The 17,464-nt window shown below is 48.4% G+C and overlaps 1 long non-coding RNA gene across 1 annotated transcript; it reads right to left on the bottom strand.

Moving 5' to 3' along the window:
• Positions 1 to 314: 314 nt before the first annotated feature.
• On the bottom strand, positions 315 to 12,691 carry LOC308353709. Its single transcript, XR_013967800.1, has 3 exons — positions 12,533 to 12,691; positions 10,930 to 11,076; positions 315 to 953 (listed from the first exon to the last, which is right to left on the bottom strand). It is a non-coding gene; the product is annotated as an uncharacterized lncRNA (long non-coding RNA).
• Between the last annotated feature and the right edge of the window lie 4,773 nt (positions 12,692 to 17,464).

Here is a 17,464-nt window from a genome sequence, read left to right as displayed (position 1 = left end):
TTTACCTCATGTCTCAGAGCCACTGGGTTGAGGTGAAGCCAGGATTCCCTATTGATTGTTTTAAAATTTTTACCATGAAAATTTTAAATATGAAGAGACAGAGAACACAAAGAACCTTTATGTAAACATTACTCAGCTTCAATAATTACCAATTCATGACCAACCTTGTTTAAACTGTAACTTCCCTTAACTCCAGATGATTTTGAAGTAAACCCAAAACATCATATCATTTCATGTGTAAATGTTTAAGAATATATTCCTAAAAAAAAAGTGCTTCTTTTTTTCATTTTTTTTAAAGTTTTATTTATTTATTTGTCAGAGAGAGAGAGAGAGAGAGAGAGAGAGCACATGCACACACACACACACAAGCAGGCAGAGTGTCAGGCAGAGGCAGAGGGAGAAGCAGGCTCCCCGCCAAGCAAGGAGCCTGATGCGGGACTGGATCCCAGGACTCTGGGATCATGACCTGAGACGAAGGCAGCCGCTTAACCATCTGAGCCACCCAGGCGTCCCTCATTCATTTTTTAAAGGTTTATTTGTTTACTTTAGAGGGAGAGGGGAGGGAGAGAAAGCCAGGGAAGGGCAGAGGGAGAGAGAGAGAATCTCAAGCAGACTACCCACTGAGCGGAACCCCATGCGGGGCTCGACCGTGGAGCTTGATTCCACCCTCCCCAAAATCATGACCTGAGCAGAAATCAAGAGTCGACATTTAAACCGAGTTCCTCTTCCTCCTCTTCCTCTTCCTCCTCTTCCTCTGCTTCTTCCTCTTCTTCTTCCTCTCCCTCCTCCTCCTCTTCCTTCTTCTTTTTTTCTCCTCTTCCCAACGCCCCTCCTTCTCCTCCTTCTTCTTTTTCTCTTTCTTCTCCCTCTGCTTTTTCCTCTTCCTCCTCTTCTTGTTCTTGTTCTTTGAATGTACTATCACCCTTACAATGGCCTGTTTGTTGATCTGCAGGCTGGCAATACAGATAGATATTTCCCCTTTTTAAAAAAAATTCATCAGTTGTGTACCTGTGATTTTTTTCAGTGTAGACATTATATTTCAATAAAAAGATAGAACCAAACATAACCACGATAGCACTACCATGCCCATGAAGGGAGCAAGCATGGACTCGGGGGACACAGCCTCTGGTAAAGCTCTCAGAAGTCATTTGGAACAGAGGAGAAGGTCGTCAGGGCTGGCTAGGGGCCCGAATGATAGGCTAGAGGTGATGAAGGATTTTCCCTGTCTGTCCACAGCAGGGCTCACCCAGGTGCCTAGCATTCCCAGAGCTGCTCCAAGGTGGGACCCCGCAAGGTGGGTCCGGGCCACATGGCTGGCTCGGGAGATGCCATCCCTGGCAAATGGCCTGTGCACACGTGTGGCTGTCTTGCATCATAAAGAAGAGGCAGGAAACTCGTTGTCTCAATGAGTTATTTTCCTTCAGATGGGCCCATAAGCTCTATAACTTTCCTCCGGCATCTTTGAAGAGGATGGCTTCTTGTTCCCCACCCTCAGACTCTCTCTGTGTGTTTTCAAACAGTCAAGCATTTTGTGCCTGCCCTGCCCTCACCCCCAGCACACCACCCTTGGATTTTTCAGAGGCTAGGCCTGCCCACACTGTGGAGGCAACTCCAGAAGCTTCCTTTCCTCCCTGCTCCCCCGTGATGCCTCAAGGCCCAGCATCCCTGCCGCTGACCCTCTGGTAACGGCAACCTCAAGAAGGCTGCTGTCAGGGCCCAAACTGTGCCTGACTCCAAGGCTGCTGGGAGAGCAAAAGGGGACGATGCAGGCCATGCCCCTGCCCAGTCAGTAAGCCTCAGTAAGTTTGAGATTTTGGTACTGTTTTTATTTTTCAAATTCCTGTTGTAGGAAATTTTATTTATTTATTATTTTTTTATTTATTAAAAGATTTATTTATTGAGAGAGCGAGAGAAGGCATGAGGGGGCAGGGAGAGAGTAAGAGAAAGAAGCAGACTCCCCGCTGAGCGGGAAACTGGATGTGGAGCTCTATCCCAGGACCCCAGAGATCATGACCTGAGCTGAAGGCAGGCACATAACCAACTGGGCCACCCAGGTGCCCCTGTATTTCTTTTTGAGTAATATTGACATGCCTCAAATTCAAAAAGTACAAAGGACAAAAAGAGAAAAGTCCTTCCCTCCCTCCTCACCTCTGTCCACCATTAGATGAAAACTAATATCCTTTATGCTGTAAGACATGGAGTCTATTTCTCTTCCTTGAACTTGGGTTTGGTTGTGTGAAATGCTTTGGCCAAAGAGACTCTAGCAAACATCACGCAAGTAAAGGCTTCAAAGTGTTTGTGCCCTGGGTTTGCTCTCTTTCTTCTGGGGGCTCTGACACAGCCATGCAAAGAAGCCCCAGCCAACACAGCCAACCCACAGAAATGTGAGCTGGATAAAATGGGTGTTTTCAGCTACTAAGTTTGGGCTGGGGTGGTGTACAGCACAGGTCAGCTGATACCTTCCCAGCTCCCACACCCACCTGCAGACACTGCTTCCCAGGGGGATACAATATTACCAGCTTGGGAATCTTTCCAAAGACAGTCTCTGTATAAATACATATTCTCCTCCCTCCCCGACTTCCCCTCTCTTTTAAACAAATGATGACATGCCAGTTCTTAAGCTAGTTGTATTTGTCTGACATAACAGTATGTTCTGGAGCTCGTTCCCTCCCAGCGCGCGAGGAGCTTTCTTTATAGTGTGCCATCCTACGTGCAGCCCATAAATTATTTAATCAGGCCCTTATTGATAGCATTTAGATTGTTTCCAGACTTCTGTGATGTGCAGCAACACTTGCAATGAACACCTTTGCGCCCCATCACCTGCACACGCCTGAGCCTCTGCAGGATGAACTCCTGGCCTTGCCTGGCACCGTGTGAGTGCAACAGGGCCACACACGGAATATAACCTGCGGGGAAGGAAACGCTTTCTGCCCCTCGGGGTCCCCTTTTCTCTTGGATGCAGGTGTCCAGCTACCTATTTCCAATGTCCCTGCTTGTCTCTCTTGCTGACAAGGACAAAGCTGCCGGTTCCGGCTCACCCCGCCTTCTACCAGCCCAGGCTGAAGCCGGGCGAGGACTGATGCCCCAGCGGTGAGGGGTTTCCTGACCCCTCCCTCCCTTCCCAGCCCTAGAATTTGCAAACACTGATGTGCGGCTCTGGGAGCTACATGACTGTGACTCTGTGGACAGTTCAGGTAAGTTATCATTGACTGACAGACAGTGACAAGCCCAATAAGGGCAGGAGTCTCGGTGTACACAAACTAGTGGCTGGAGCAGTGGGACGAAGGAGCCCATGTGTGATGAGTTCTAACTCAACAGCCCACTCCCACTTCACCCCCAGGCCATGAGCGCCAAGGAGCACTCAAGCTCACCAATCTTAACAGAGCTGCAGTCCCCGTGAGGTGTCCTTGGTGACTACAGAACAGGAGTCGGCACCCAGCAACTGGTAGCATGCCTGGGTGCTCGGGAGCAAAGGGCCCACACCCACTCCCCGGTTCCGGCCGTCTCCCTCACTTCCCTTTCAGCCATGCCAAGGCCAGCTTCTCCAAACATGGGGCGGGTCTGGATCTTCCTGCTCCCTGGGAAGAAGTGCATTCCAGAGGAGACTGGATCCCCAAGGTGACCTGCAGCCCTTTGCTGGTGTCCCCATGAGGACCTGAACTGCGGACTTGCTGTCTTTCCCCGTCACCCTCCTCCCTTCTCTCCTGTTTGGCAGAGTTCAGCATCGGCTCTGGTCCTTGTCAACACTTACATAAACCTTCCCCCTTCCTGCCCGAGTCGCATCTGGGCCCCACGGCCGTGCTCACAGACCTCTGTGGCTGCTCCCGATAGGGCAGGTGGCCACCTCGTTCAGTCTCCGAGGTGCCTGGCCCTCCTCTTCCCCGGGGTGTGGAGAGAATCCTGGGCTCGGAGCTCCCCGAACAGGGAGACAATTCTGTCCACACCTGATAAGGCTGACGCCGAGGTGAGGTCAGCGCCTGGTGAGGAGCCAGCCAGGCCTGCTACAGATAACCTGAGGGTGCCCGGGATCCTCGTGGCACTCAGGAAGGAAAGTACCTGCACCGAGCACAAAAGCAGGCTCTGGGGAGGGAAGAGAAAGGACCAGAGTGTGGAAACAAAGCCTCTGAAGAGGACCTGTGGTGTGGTCTTGGGGGGGGGCCTCAGCTGGGGGTCTTCATCTGCCCACACTCACAGCCCTTACCTCCAAAGCTGCAGACCCCTCGGGAATTGTATTTCTCACTTCCAGTATCTTGGCTGCTTGAGCTGTTGGAAGTCGCTCATTACCATGGGTTTTATTTACTCCCTGCCTAGGCCCCTCACTCCTGAAGCAGGTGGGCAGGGTTTCTCTCCATCTCCCTGCTTAAAATAGATCTTTAATAAACACTTGTTAGCTCATGGTTTTTAAAAAAATCACGACTCTGCTTTTCGGGTGGAATTTAGTTTGAACAATAGTAGACGATGACTACTAACTGAGCAACACTGTACTCACGCTGCCCAGTTGAACCCCTGTACGCTGGAAGTATTGCCTCCACTTCGTGGGGAGAAAATGAAGCCTTGAAGAGGCTTGCCCAAGCTCACGCAACTTGCAAGAGGTTGGGCTGGGGCTTGAACCCTCATCCACAGGACTCCCAAGTTCAGGCTCCTTTTTCTTAGCACCCAAGTGTTGCTTTGGGGTTGAGGGGAAAAACACTGAGGGCAGAAGCAAAACACTGCCAGGGACCAAAACTTCCTCTCCTCCTGCTCATCTCAGTCGTGAGCCTGGGATCACCCCTGCCTCTCTGGGCCCCGAGTGGAAGGCGGGCATCAACAGACCACAGAGAATAAGCACTGAGCAAGGACCAAAACCTTTGGTTTTGCACACACCAGCCTCCCCTAGAGGTTCACTGGTGGGGGAGAAAAATGAGCCCAAACCTTTTTCGTAACTCCCCCGACATGAACTATATAGCTGGTTCTGAGTTAGTGAGAGGGAAGCTCACACAAATATTGTCTTAACATTTCTAAGTCTCCTTAAACGGCGCTTAAATGATAATAAAAATAATAAACTGTCAGATCCTTTCCCTTTATTCTAGTCTCAAGTCTCTTATAGACCATGTGGCTGTGGGCAACTTGGGGAGGTCATATAACCTCCCTGAGGCTCATCTCTTCACTTTTAAAGCAGGATAATGACGGCGATATGCTGTAAAACCCAGCGCCATGTACACTGGTGCATCAAAGGGCCCCAATCAACGTTTGATGCTTGAATGAATGACATATAGGGATTGTTCTACTTATTTTGCATCTCCTGCAGCACTTAGCATGTTCTGGACTTGTGCATGATTAATGAGTATTTTGAGGTTGTCTTTACAGTTAAGAATGAGGACATGTTCTGTTTAAAAAAAAAAAAATCAGCTCCACTTAAACACAGAGAAACTCTTGTTAAGAGAGCCCGTGATTTGCTGCAGGACCCATGGGGTGTTGTGGTATTGGAATTAATAGTAAAGATTTGTTAATTCTCTGCTTTTACCCCGGCTGCCTTCCAAGAGGTGATGTGGAATCCTGCTGCTTCTGCTCCAGATAAATCAATGATAATCTTCAGCCCAGTGAGGGGCAAGTCATAGGGATGTACTCCCATGTCAATGGCGCGGCTAAAAGTAGATTTCTTGGAAGTCATTTACGAGAGGCTTTGAATTTGCCAGATTGCTTGCTGAGCCTAAAATACTGCACGCATGTGGTGACCTTGACTTGGCTATTTCCATGAATCCTCTTTTCCCTTAAACCATGGCCGACATTTCCAAGTTACACGGCAGGGATCTCTGTCTTTCCGCTAATGATCATTGTACAGGTCCGGCCCATTCTCTGTGCACCACTCACTTCCTGGCATTGACTCTTCTCTGATGGGAGTGGAGGGGAGCAGAGGGGGGCTGCATGTGACCTGCTCTTCCCTTTATAATTCCTTTGTCAAGGCAACCTTTCGGTAGGAGAACCTTTTCTCTGTCCTTCTGTCTACTCCTCCCTTTGTTTATTCGCCCACTCTTGAATGGGAGGCACTATGGAGGCTGTGAGTGTACAAAGACAGGACAAGGTATGGACTTGGCTTTTGACGAGCTGAATATAGGCAGAAAAAAAGACATAAGCCAAACATCAGTGGTGATTATCTCCAGGTGGCAGGTTTAAGAATGGTTTTTATTTTCTTCTCTGTGGGTATCTGCATTTCTGATTTTTCCTTCAATGAGCATATATTAGTATGTGTGCAATGAAAGTCATTCAGAGGGTGAGTATGTGGCCAGCAGGTGCTGAGTGCATGGGGAGATGCGGATGAAAATACGAGAGAAGAGAGAGGAGGACAGTGCCATTGCCTGTCCAGGTGGATCTGAAGAGGGTTTTGGAGAAGGTCATCATTGAGCTGAGTCTGGAAGTTGGAGGGAGGTCTTGGGTGGACAGCTGTGGGATGGTCTGCCCTGCACTTCTCTCATGTGACTCCCAGCTCTGTGGCTCTGTGCTGAGAGAGCTGCAAGGTTCTCTGATGGCTTTGCCCTTATCCGTACAGTATCACATTGCTCCGTAAGAAAGACCCTTGTCTAGGGGCGCCTGGGTGGCTTAGTGGGTTAAAGCCTCTGCCTTCAGCTCAGGTTATGATCCCAGGGTCCTGGGATCAAGCCCCACGTCAGGCTCTCTGCTCAGCGGGGAGCCTGCTTCCCTCTCTCTCTGCCTGCCTCTCTGCCTCCCTGTGATCTCTGTATGTCAAATAAATAAATAAAATCTTAAAAAAAAGAAAGAAAGAAAGAAAGAAAGACCCTTGTCTAAAAGCTCGGAAGGGCCCCTCTTGGGGGAAAGCAGGAAAGCTAGAGGCACAGATTTCAGAGGTGAGGGATAGTGGCCATGCCCCCTGCTCTCTCATTCTGTAACTAAGGGCGGGCAGCTAGAACCCTGGCCTTGGACAATTTTAGCCCTTGTCATGTTCCGCCAACTGGCACACTCCAGCCACTTCAACTCCTCACTCTCTACCCCCACCACTCCCTGGCTTCAGCATCTTGTCTGCCTGGGAAGAGTGTTCAGAGAATATCAACTGCCACACAGCTCAGGTGTTTCTCCTTGGGGGGGTTCCTCATCCCCAAACACACGCTCGGCCCCGATCGATCTGCCTAACTGTGACTCTCTGGATGAGATGACTGTGTGGGTAGAGGCAGCAAGACCACGTGGACTGTTTCTGTTTTAGGTTCACCCAGTTGCCTTAGCAACAGGAAACAAAAGGAGGCACAGCACTACCTACTAGGGCCCCAATCCCTCCACCAGAGAGGCAGGGGGAATGAAGGGAGCACTGGCCTGGAAGTCCGGAGGCTAGGCTTCCTGCCGGGACTCTGCGGGCCACTGGCTGGCTGCTTCCCACAAGTCACCTCCCCCCTGGCCTATTCTAGAGAGAATGGAGACCGAGGACTCTCTGGATGGGCTAGAAATAATGTCGAGAAGCACAGTCCTCTGTTTTCTGTGGTTTGGGGCACAGGAAGGGCATCAGAGGGCAATTCTATGTCAACTAGTCTTCAGCGAGTTCACTTGCCACTCCCCCACCTGTGAGACAGGAATGTTTGCTGACTAAGCAGACGACTCAGCTCCAAGCAAGCTGGTTTTGGGCCTCAACTGGACTCCCAGGATGAGTATCCCTTTATCTGGGATAGGAGGTAATCCTGACTTTGATCCTTGAACATGAACAAGTAGAAAGGAAACTGAAGAAATCAGAAACAATGATGAACAATACAACTGTACAAATATCTGTAATAATAGAAATTATAATAAAAATAATCTCCTTGGCATGGTCTTTGAAATTTTCAGGTAACTGTCCTATCCATTCTCTTGTCACATTCTTGTAATCACCCAGTAAGGCAGATAGAGAGCAGACGTCACAATGTCTGTGTTTCAGTGAAGGATACTGAAGGACAGGGAGGCTGAGATCCTAGGGTCTCTTAGACAATGGTGGAGCCAAACCTAGGCCTCTGTCCTCTACTCCTTGGCCTCAGGACTGAGGCCAATCTTTGGACATGACCCATGCGAGCTATTATGATGTAACAGAAGCATTCTCCAACCTTGTTTGTGACTGTGAGTCTTGGACTTAACACATGCCAGACACCTATCTGATAAAGCAAGAAAAATCAAGATTCATTCACTCAACAACTAATTTTATTGAATACCTACTATGTGCCAAAGCTCAGAGCTAGGCAGTAAGCATTCAAAGATGAACAAGATGTGGTCTCTACTCCGGAGCAGCTCCCATCTATTAGGCAGTTACTCTGGCTTAATTAAATCTTTCCCAATGACACTGGATGTGAGTCACCAACCATGAAATCCCCAAAGTGTCACCTCCTACCCTGCAACCTTTTTGGTACCCCCCAAAAATTCCACTGTGGCTGTATTTGTGATAGGAAAAGGCCTACTTCTCTTAAAATTGGTGGAAGGCTAACCAGGAACAAGGAGAAAAGATGGAAAGCCTTAAGCCAATGCTCACAGCATCTCTGGCTCTGGCTCTGGGCAGAGCTGCAGGGAGATGAGAGATTTCCCTTGGCTTGGTGAGGAAAGCCTTGGGAAGCAGCCTGCCGGACAAAGGCTAAGGGCTGACAGGGAGTTGGTAAACAGCTGCAAATGGATGTCAGAAGGAAACCTAGGAACTAGGAAGAGGCCTTAGAACTCATCTAATTCATAGGCTTTATCTCCCACAACCTCCATAATAAAGTAGTAACTTGGGGAGCTACCCTTGATTGGTCTCCCACTTGAAATCTGGGACCCGTGTAAAGAATGTATATTTGTTTTCTAGGGTGGCTATAACAAATTACCACAAACTGGGGGGCTTGAACACCAATCTGTCTTACATTCTGAAGCCCAGAAGTCTGAGATCAAGGTATCGGCAGTGTAACTTCCTTCTGAAGGCTCATCGAGAGGAACCATTCTACCCTCCTCTCCTAGCTCCCGGCAGGTTGCCGGCCATCTTGCGTACTCCTTGGCTTGTGGAAGCATCGCCCTGATCTCTGCATTATGGATTTAGCTGGCATTCTCCCTGAGCACACCTCTGTCTCTGGCAAAATTTCTTTTTTTTAATAAGGACACCAGTCATATTGAATTAGGGCTCATCTTAATTTAACTAATTATATCTGCAATAAGCCTATTTCCATATGAGGTTAACTTCTGAGGTACTAGGGTTAGGATCTCTTAGGAATTTGGGGAGGAAACACAATTCGACCCATCACAGAACTCAAGCTGCACTGTATCTGGTCCTCACAGCAAGGCCACAAGGCTGGTGTACTTATTCTGCAGACATGGCAGGCCCTGAGGGACAGGCCGTACCAGGGGGCACAGCCAGGCAGATGTGGGTGGGAACCAGGCTGCCTGGGTGGTAACCCAGCCCCACCTCCCATGAGTTAATGAATGTGGATAGGTTGTTTTATCTCCCTGTGCCTCTGTTTCTTCATCTGAGATGAAGACAGGGATAATACGGGTCCACGATTTCAAAACTCTAAAAGCTCCAAATGCCCCAAATTCCATTTATAACTCATTTGATGGCAAAACTTGACCTGAAATAAATTCATTTGGCACAAAAACCTGTCTTGAGTTGATCTAAGGCTGCTTATCATCTTTATTTATGCAACGTAGACATCTCCCTCCAGAAATATGAGCACATTTGATTGCAGGATACTACTGTTGGAGATGCTGTAGGATGTTACGTATGTTGATATTATATTCTGTACATGGAACATATGTGCTGGATTATCTTTCTCAATCTCCCAAATCAGGCCTCTCTCCTTAGTTTACAGATGACTGTCTTTTTCTGTGTCCTCGCATGCTCTTTCTTCTGTGGGTGTCTGTGTCCTAATCTCTCCTTATCCAGTCATATTGGATTGGGGTCCACCCAGTGACCTTATTTTTCATGTGATTATCCCTTGAAAGGCCCTGTCTCCAAATGCAGTCACATTCTGAGATTCTGGGAGGTAGGACATCAATGGATAAATTCAGGGCTGGAGATCACAGTTGAGCCAACAATACTATCTTAAGAAACCAGATGCAGTAGCACTCACACCAGATGTGTCTCGCACACTTGCTGACTTACTTCTGCCCCAGTGGTTTTCAAAGCGTGGTCCGGGATCACCTGCAATCAAATCCCTTGGGACCTTAATAAAAAATAAGCCTGCTCCATGCCCCTGAGTCAGACTCTGGGGGAGAGGACCGCAGGGCCCGGGGATGGACCTTGCATGTTTCTTACATTCATGTGAAAGCTTAATTCAGGGGATTCAGGAAAAACGACAGAGCAAGGTTGCTCCCCACCCCCGCCCTGTTGCTATTATCACTGCAGCTGCCCCCTCCACAGGGGTGAGGAGCACAGTTCATCCTGATGCTCCCACAGCGTGGTTCAACCCCCAGGCCTACGACACAACCTGCATTTCTGTTCAAAGCTAGCCTCCTGGTCCTGTCTAAATAGATGACACACAGCTTCACCACATGGATGGGAGCCACAGACGCTGTCGGTGGTGATGTTCTGCAGAGCCCGAGGCTGAACCCGAGAGCAGAGCTGGAGGTGGTTCAGGTGGTGGCTGACTCTGCGAAGGGGCTCTGCTGGCTCCCTGCCAGACCACCTGGAGGGCACAGCAGTGCCATCCACGGGGGTGCGGACTTCTATCCATGATCCAAATAGCCAGCATGAGCCTGCCAGGGTGGCTGTCTGCTCTAGGGGCACACATGTGCCCATGCCCATGCCCCACACCTGCATCAGGGTGGCCACCAGTCTCCCCCGTCCACCATACCAGCAAAACAGCGGAGAATGGGACTCTCCCCAGAATGACCCGGGTGCCATGAAAACAAGTCATCATCAAAGCCGATGGTGGTATTCCATCCCTCACCTTTCTCTGCTGGCTCCAGCTTGCATTTCGCATGCTTTAAAATACTTGCCTGACTGAAAATGTGGTGACTCACCTGGACTGGGACTGACTAGAACAGGCAGGAAGTCCTTCCTTCTCAGGAACTGTCAAAAACCTGCGTAGCACCTGAGGTCCTTCATGTCACACACATTGTTCCTGTCGAGGCAGAGGTGTATTTCTTGCTCCCTTGTCAGAGCTGGAGCTGCCAAGGAAAGTAAAGTGGTCAGGGTATGTCAAACCTTGGCTTCTGTACCACCCCAAGTTTGAGGAAATGGGGCAGGTTCCTCTGAAAATCTCCTCCTCATCCTCTACCTAGCGCAAGGTAGGCCCTGTTTTTGATAATCCTGAGTACCTCAATGACTTACAAACTTTCTGAAGCTGGTAATTTGGAAACTGCATGGTTTTTAAACTTGAATTAATTTAAAAATAGGATAAAAAATTATACTGTCAACTAAACTGGGTTTATTGGTCCTCTCAGTTCCACCTGAATTCCACAAGCTAGACACTGTGGTAAACTGGAAAATCTAGTACTCCAAAGTCATTGTAATGAAAGAATACACTCAAATGAATATCAAAAGGGATCAAGAATGTGAAAGGTGACAGCACAGAGTCTGGCCCATAAATGCTCATTCCTTTTCCTGTGTCCTGTTTTTTTCCTGCAATTTGAGATGAGCATAATTTCTGGCTAACTAATATTCTCATATTGGCACATTTCTGCATGTGGCTTTGCATATGTTTAGAATGTCATAAATAATTCTTCAAGAAGAAGTTGAAATGGCGGGGATGCAGACCCTGAGACCAGCAGTCGCCAAAGTCATGAGTGGGGGCAGCTCCAGGACCAGCACAGGGAGACTGCCTTCCCCCATGTGCATGCTGCCTCCTTTTCTACATCCTGTCTCCCATATCCTATCTACCTCCCTTCCCCTGCCCTCTGGTTAGATCCAGCTCCAGTCCCAGCTGACCTCTTCCAGATGTGCAGCCACAAAGGCCTGTCTTTCCCTCCAGCTCTTCCAGTCAGAATGTCGGGTTTTAGTGTTTGCTGAATTTTCCCCTCATTCTTCCATTTGTTTGGTCTCCAAAGACGGTCCAGTAGCACCCCCTTACTGGCTGGATTATTATGGAGACATGACTTGACTTCTTTGAAACCCCACCTCCCAGTCTGTAAAGGGGGATCCTAGATTGTTAGGTTGTCATGAAGACTGATGGGAATAAAATGCATATCAGGGTAGTTTGTGAACTGTCAAGTGCCGAGAAAAGGATTATTCAAATCCCTCTTAATATGTATACCTTCCTGGCACATAGTAAGTGCTCAAAGATTCATGCCAGGTTATGTTTTGATTAACAATGTTTGCCATGGGGATGCTGTCTCGATCCCCAAATGCACCGGGGGATGTCCTGAGCAGTCCCCCAAGGGCTCCGTTGGGTCCCTAATGTGGCTCCTGAAGGGGACCTGACACGTCCGGCTCATGCATGGGGACATCCTTATTTTCAACCAAGAGTCTCTCACCTTGTGGGGAGCAAATGAAGCCCCAAGACTGAGAATCCAAATGTTAGTTTGTTCCCACCATCTCTCACCTAGAACTTAATTCCAGCACAGTACCTTCCCTCCCCTGTACTTTTGGGGAGTCACTGGGGTGAGGCATCCTTCGTGTACTTACTTACAAATGCGTGCCCAGGTGCCAGGCACCGCCCCTTCCCGTTGCTCTGCTGTCCTGCTCTGGCAAAGCTGCCCCGTGGAGATGAGGTCTTTCTCTCCTGTTATGCACGTTTATGGGGGTCTCATCACAATGACCCTGAATCTCAGTGTCTTTTGGAGTATGTAGTAAATAATCCCGTTAGCTTTTCCTGACAGCTCTGTCCAGGAACCAGCCATGATCCAGCCTGGGCAGGGCCAAGGACAGATTCAGCCATTGTAACCACGGTGTCCTCAAAACTCCTCCTTCCTCTGATGCGGGACACTCTGCCCCTCGGTGAGCTCACTGTACTTGGCGTCTTGCAGCTCTTCAAGAAAGGCCGATTGCTTTTCCCTGTGGGGTTTCCCACTGGCTCGCCAGACATGACCGACTCTTAGCCCAGGCTCCAGCTTGTACCTTTCCCCCACCCAGATGAAGAAATGAAGGCTCAGAGCGTCAAGTCATTTATCCAAGGTCATACAACCAACAGGTGGCAGAGGCCAGGGCCAAGCCCCAGAGCAAAGTCCAAACCCCAGGTTCTTTTTGATCCAAATCCCATGATCAAAGTGGCAACACAACAAGGTGTTCTGGTCCCGGCGTCCACACAGGAGAGCACGCTGTGCTGGTCAGTTTATTGTATGTACTTCTATCCTCCCTACAGGCCTAAGTCTCTTTCTACTTGATTTCTACTGCAATTATGCTTTAGGTCCAAAATATTGGAGATTTCTTGCCCTTTCACCTTCCTTTCCTCCCTAGCTGCCCTCCCAAGAGAACTACAATTTATTTCAGTGTTATTTGGCTCGTGGTTAAAACCACTAAGGGGCTTACACAGGTGACAGAATAAGGCAAGAGCCAAGAGCCACCTAAGCCAGTGCTAGGAGATAAACACAGAACCTTTGACTTCTTCCCAAAGCCTCCACACCTGGCCACCCTACCCCAACTGTGCTCCAACCTAAAGGTCCTGGCTCTGAGTTCTCATTCTGCCCCCCAGCCTGGTAACCAGTACGGCGGGGTCTGTGCCTCCTTGTCCCCACCCCATCACAGGTGTTCCTTCTAGCCCATTCTAATGGCGTGGTGTCTGCCGCCTTCCTGACTGATACTACCCTTTTTTTTTTTTTTTTTTTAAAGATTTTATTTATTTATTTGACAGACAGATCACAAGTAGGCAGAGAGGCAGGCAGAGAGAGAAGGGAGGAAGCAGGCTCCCCGCTGAGCAGAGAGCCCGATGCGGGGCTCGATCCCAGGACGCTGGGATCACGACCTGAGCCGAAGGCAGCGGCTTTAACCACTGAGCCACCCAGGCGCCCCTGATACTACCCTTTTGAGTGGGGGCCTGCACCTAGACTGGGCCCCAGCACTCTTGGCCCAGGCCCTGACCTTTTATCTACGCTTTGCCTAAGTTCTCTTTGGGGATATGGAAGTCCATCTCCCCTAGATGCTCTCAAGGTACAAACCTTCTTCTTACATGTAGCATAAATATCCCATTTCCTCCCCAGGCATGAGCTGCCAGATAAGAAAATTCTTTGGGGACAGGGTGGGGTTGCACACCAGCCTGGGTTAGCCTGAGCCTGCCACGTCTTGGGCACTCTGGAGTCAGGCAGCTTGCTGCTGTCTTTGGTGGGCGCCCAATGCACCACCAGCCACAGTTCTTGGGGGCCCAGGTAACTAGGGAAATTGAATTTAGGCCGGATCTCTTAAGACCCTATTTTGTACTATATACCCCCACCCCACCTTTGTTGTCCTGCCATTCCTGCTTTGTTTTTCTTCATAGTACTTATCACCATTTTGACACACAATTTGTCCCTCTTCCTTCCTCTAGAAGTAAGCTCCCTGAGATTGTGGTCTCCTTTGCTTGAACAGGGTCTAGCCCGTGGGGAGCAGCTCAGTGATGATAGGACGTTGAATATGTTGAATGGGGCACTGCGATGCCCATGGCCTAGGCAGGCAAGGCCAGAGCACACGTACTGAGGCGCCGGGAAGACCAGGAGTTCTCATTTCTTAGCTGACACAGAGCCCAACTGCTTCAGGGCTGCCAGGGCGGATTTCTAAGTGTCCTCCATCTTGGGGTGGGGGGGTTGTCTATAAATACTTTCCGGGCACAGCGCTGGTCGCTGTGAGAAATGCAAAGCCTTCAGGCAGCTTATCATTCCAGATAGCCTCTGAGCCATCCACCCTGCTGAAAAATCAATCGACTGTTCCTTCCCACAAGCCCTCAGCATTCCTGCACACCTCTGTGGGCCTCCCTGTTACTGGCTTGTCTCCTTCCTTCCCAGATGTGGGCCTGCCTGACTCATCCTTGCATCCCCAATGCCCAGCACAGAGGAGGGAAGCCACACAGGGCATGATAAATATTTGATGAAGAAACGAATGCCTGGATTCCACATGCAGAGAAAGCCGGCCCCTTCTGAATTAATTATGTGACTCAAACGTCAGGGCACAATGATAAGTTTATTTCTACTTATTGGGAGTAATGATTTTTTTTCCCCAAAGAGTTTTTCAATTCCGAGATGTAAATTTTTTAAATTGCGAATTTTAAGGTATCCCTTATGGAACAGTACTATTTCCAAAAAGCATAGCATATATTTTAGAGTAAAATTGATGATTATTTTTCCTTTCCTGAGAATTTTAAGTATCTCCTTTTACTTAGAGCTGACTTTCAAAAAAAAAAAATTATAAGTGGAATGTTTTACAGTATTGAAAACAAAAGTCTGTGAAGAAAACCCAATGCTATCTCTCCTTGGATAATTAAACTTTTCATTTATTATAAATTTTTTCTTTTTTTTTTAACAGGCAATAACAAATTATCTAGTTTCTCTTGGACTTAGGAGAGGGTGATTTGCTTTAAAAAGAGAAAATAATGCACAGAGGCGAAAGTAAGACACTTGCCTTCATATTCACAAGAGGAAGAGACTATTTTCTAAATGCATTTGTGAAATGCACTTCGCTTTAAACCATACTGGATACTTAGTTGATTATATTTATCTAATTCAATTATTAAAAATATAATCAGTATCATAAAAAAATTTAAGAGGGGAAAAATCCTGCTTTGATTTACTATTTTTCTATATTAGTTATCTACATGGATCAATTTATGGGTAAATGCTCAAGTGACAATTCATTTCATGCTGTGGAGATACTCCACTCAGCCCTGCGTTTGAGAAAATTAACCCCCAGAAGGCAAGAGTGGTGTATGTATGCTTCAACGTGACTACTTGCCCAAAAACCAGTACTCCGTTTTCTACTAAGAGCATCCTGATTTCCTTTAGGGAGCCATGCCTCTCCCCACTCTCAGTCCCTGAGGTGAGAAACATTCAAGTGACCTGGGCTTGGTCAACCGGGGACTGGTTCAGAGACGGGTTTGTGAGTAAAGCTGGACCAATGTGAACATGCCCTGGTACGGTTGCGGGCACTATTGAGAAAGACATGCTTGGAGCTGCTGCCTGAACGTGATGCCCATATAAAGGAAAGCAGGCGGGTGGTAAATTCAACACACACAGCAATGTAAATTTCAATAAAATGGAATTTTCCTCGTTTGCCTATCATCAATCTGGAGGCACTGGTTAGTAGGGGGAGACATTGGTTTAAGTCTTGGTCCAATCCAATAGTTTCGATATTCCCTTTGGGAACACGCTCAGTTTCTCAGATGGCCTTGCCCTTCTCCTGCCTCACCAATAAAGATGATGGTGTTTGGCTCACAGCACCTCTACCAACCATTATGGTTAACCTGACTGATCAATGTTGAAATATGCCTGGGGCAGTTGGTAAACAGGCTGTCCTGAGTTCCCTGAGCAACCCCCAGTGCCCCTTGTCTGGGACTTTCCCCAAGCTCCTCACAATTTGTCAACAAAAGGGTTAGTGCTGGAACAGCAGAACACCTCCATTCAGACTGGTCAGTGCCTGGGCCTATAAGGATTTTTAAATGTTTTGATCACCCGCAGGGTCTGTAAGGTGGAGGTCAGGTGGTGTGTGGCTTCTGTGCCCTCATAGTATTTGAGAGAAAGGGAACTCTTGGCCTTGTATGGTTCTAGAAGATAGCTGCCTGGAGTCTTCCCATCTCAGTGTCCACTTTTCCTGTCCTAGGTGGACTGCCAGCCTCTGATATGGACGTCTGTGGATGCTGAGTTGGTGATCCATCCTCTAGACTGAGACAGTGCTTCCAATGGAGCTCCTTGGCTGGCTTAGTCTCTGCTCTCTCAGGTACTTCTGACTTCTGGCCATGACTTTCTTCCCTGATCCTAGGGATTCCCTTGGCAGCCCACATCACTGAGTCCCCCTGTTACAGTCCTCACCTCTGGCAAGCTGGTCGCAGACTTGCTGCTACATCTGTGTAGGGTCTAGGCTGTAAGGGGACTAGCATAGAGTAGGAAGTCCATGCTGGGCTTCCCTCCCTCTGACCAGCACAAGGCTACCCAGGGTCTCCTTCTCATAATTCTAGTGGGGAGAGGGTAACACGGGAAAAGGTCTTCTTCTGCCTGTGGGGTTAGTCCTTACTTTTCCAATACTATTGCTCCCCCTAGGCCTCTTTCCTATCTTGTTCTGCTGCTTCCATTCCCCCACGATCCCCCTTTCTCTTCCTGTCTAGACCTCTCATACATAAAACTCCGATTTTAGTCTACCAAACCCAGTCCTTGTTCTGCTAAAGAAGAAAGTAATGGAAGGTAGGGGGTACTTTCTCAAGGTTAAGAGCTTGAATTACATGGCCATTGTCTTGCTCCAAACTCTACTTTTGGACTGTGAAGCTAGGTGTTGCCTTTTCTTTATCTCTGCCTGTCTTCTGGGAATATCCTTCACCCCCCACTCCCACCAGGCAGATGAATGCCTCGAGTACACTGAATTCATATGTCATAATCCCTACTATTCCCCACAACATCTTTTAAGCACCTGAAATCTAACCCTACCTAAAGCCAATCTACTCAG

The sequence above is a fragment of the Martes martes genome (assembly GCF_963455335.1).
Source record: "Martes martes genome assembly, chromosome: 1".
Classification (NCBI taxonomy): domain Eukaryota; kingdom Metazoa; phylum Chordata; class Mammalia; order Carnivora; family Mustelidae; genus Martes; species Martes martes.
This window is presented reverse-complemented; position numbering and strand designations above follow the sequence as displayed.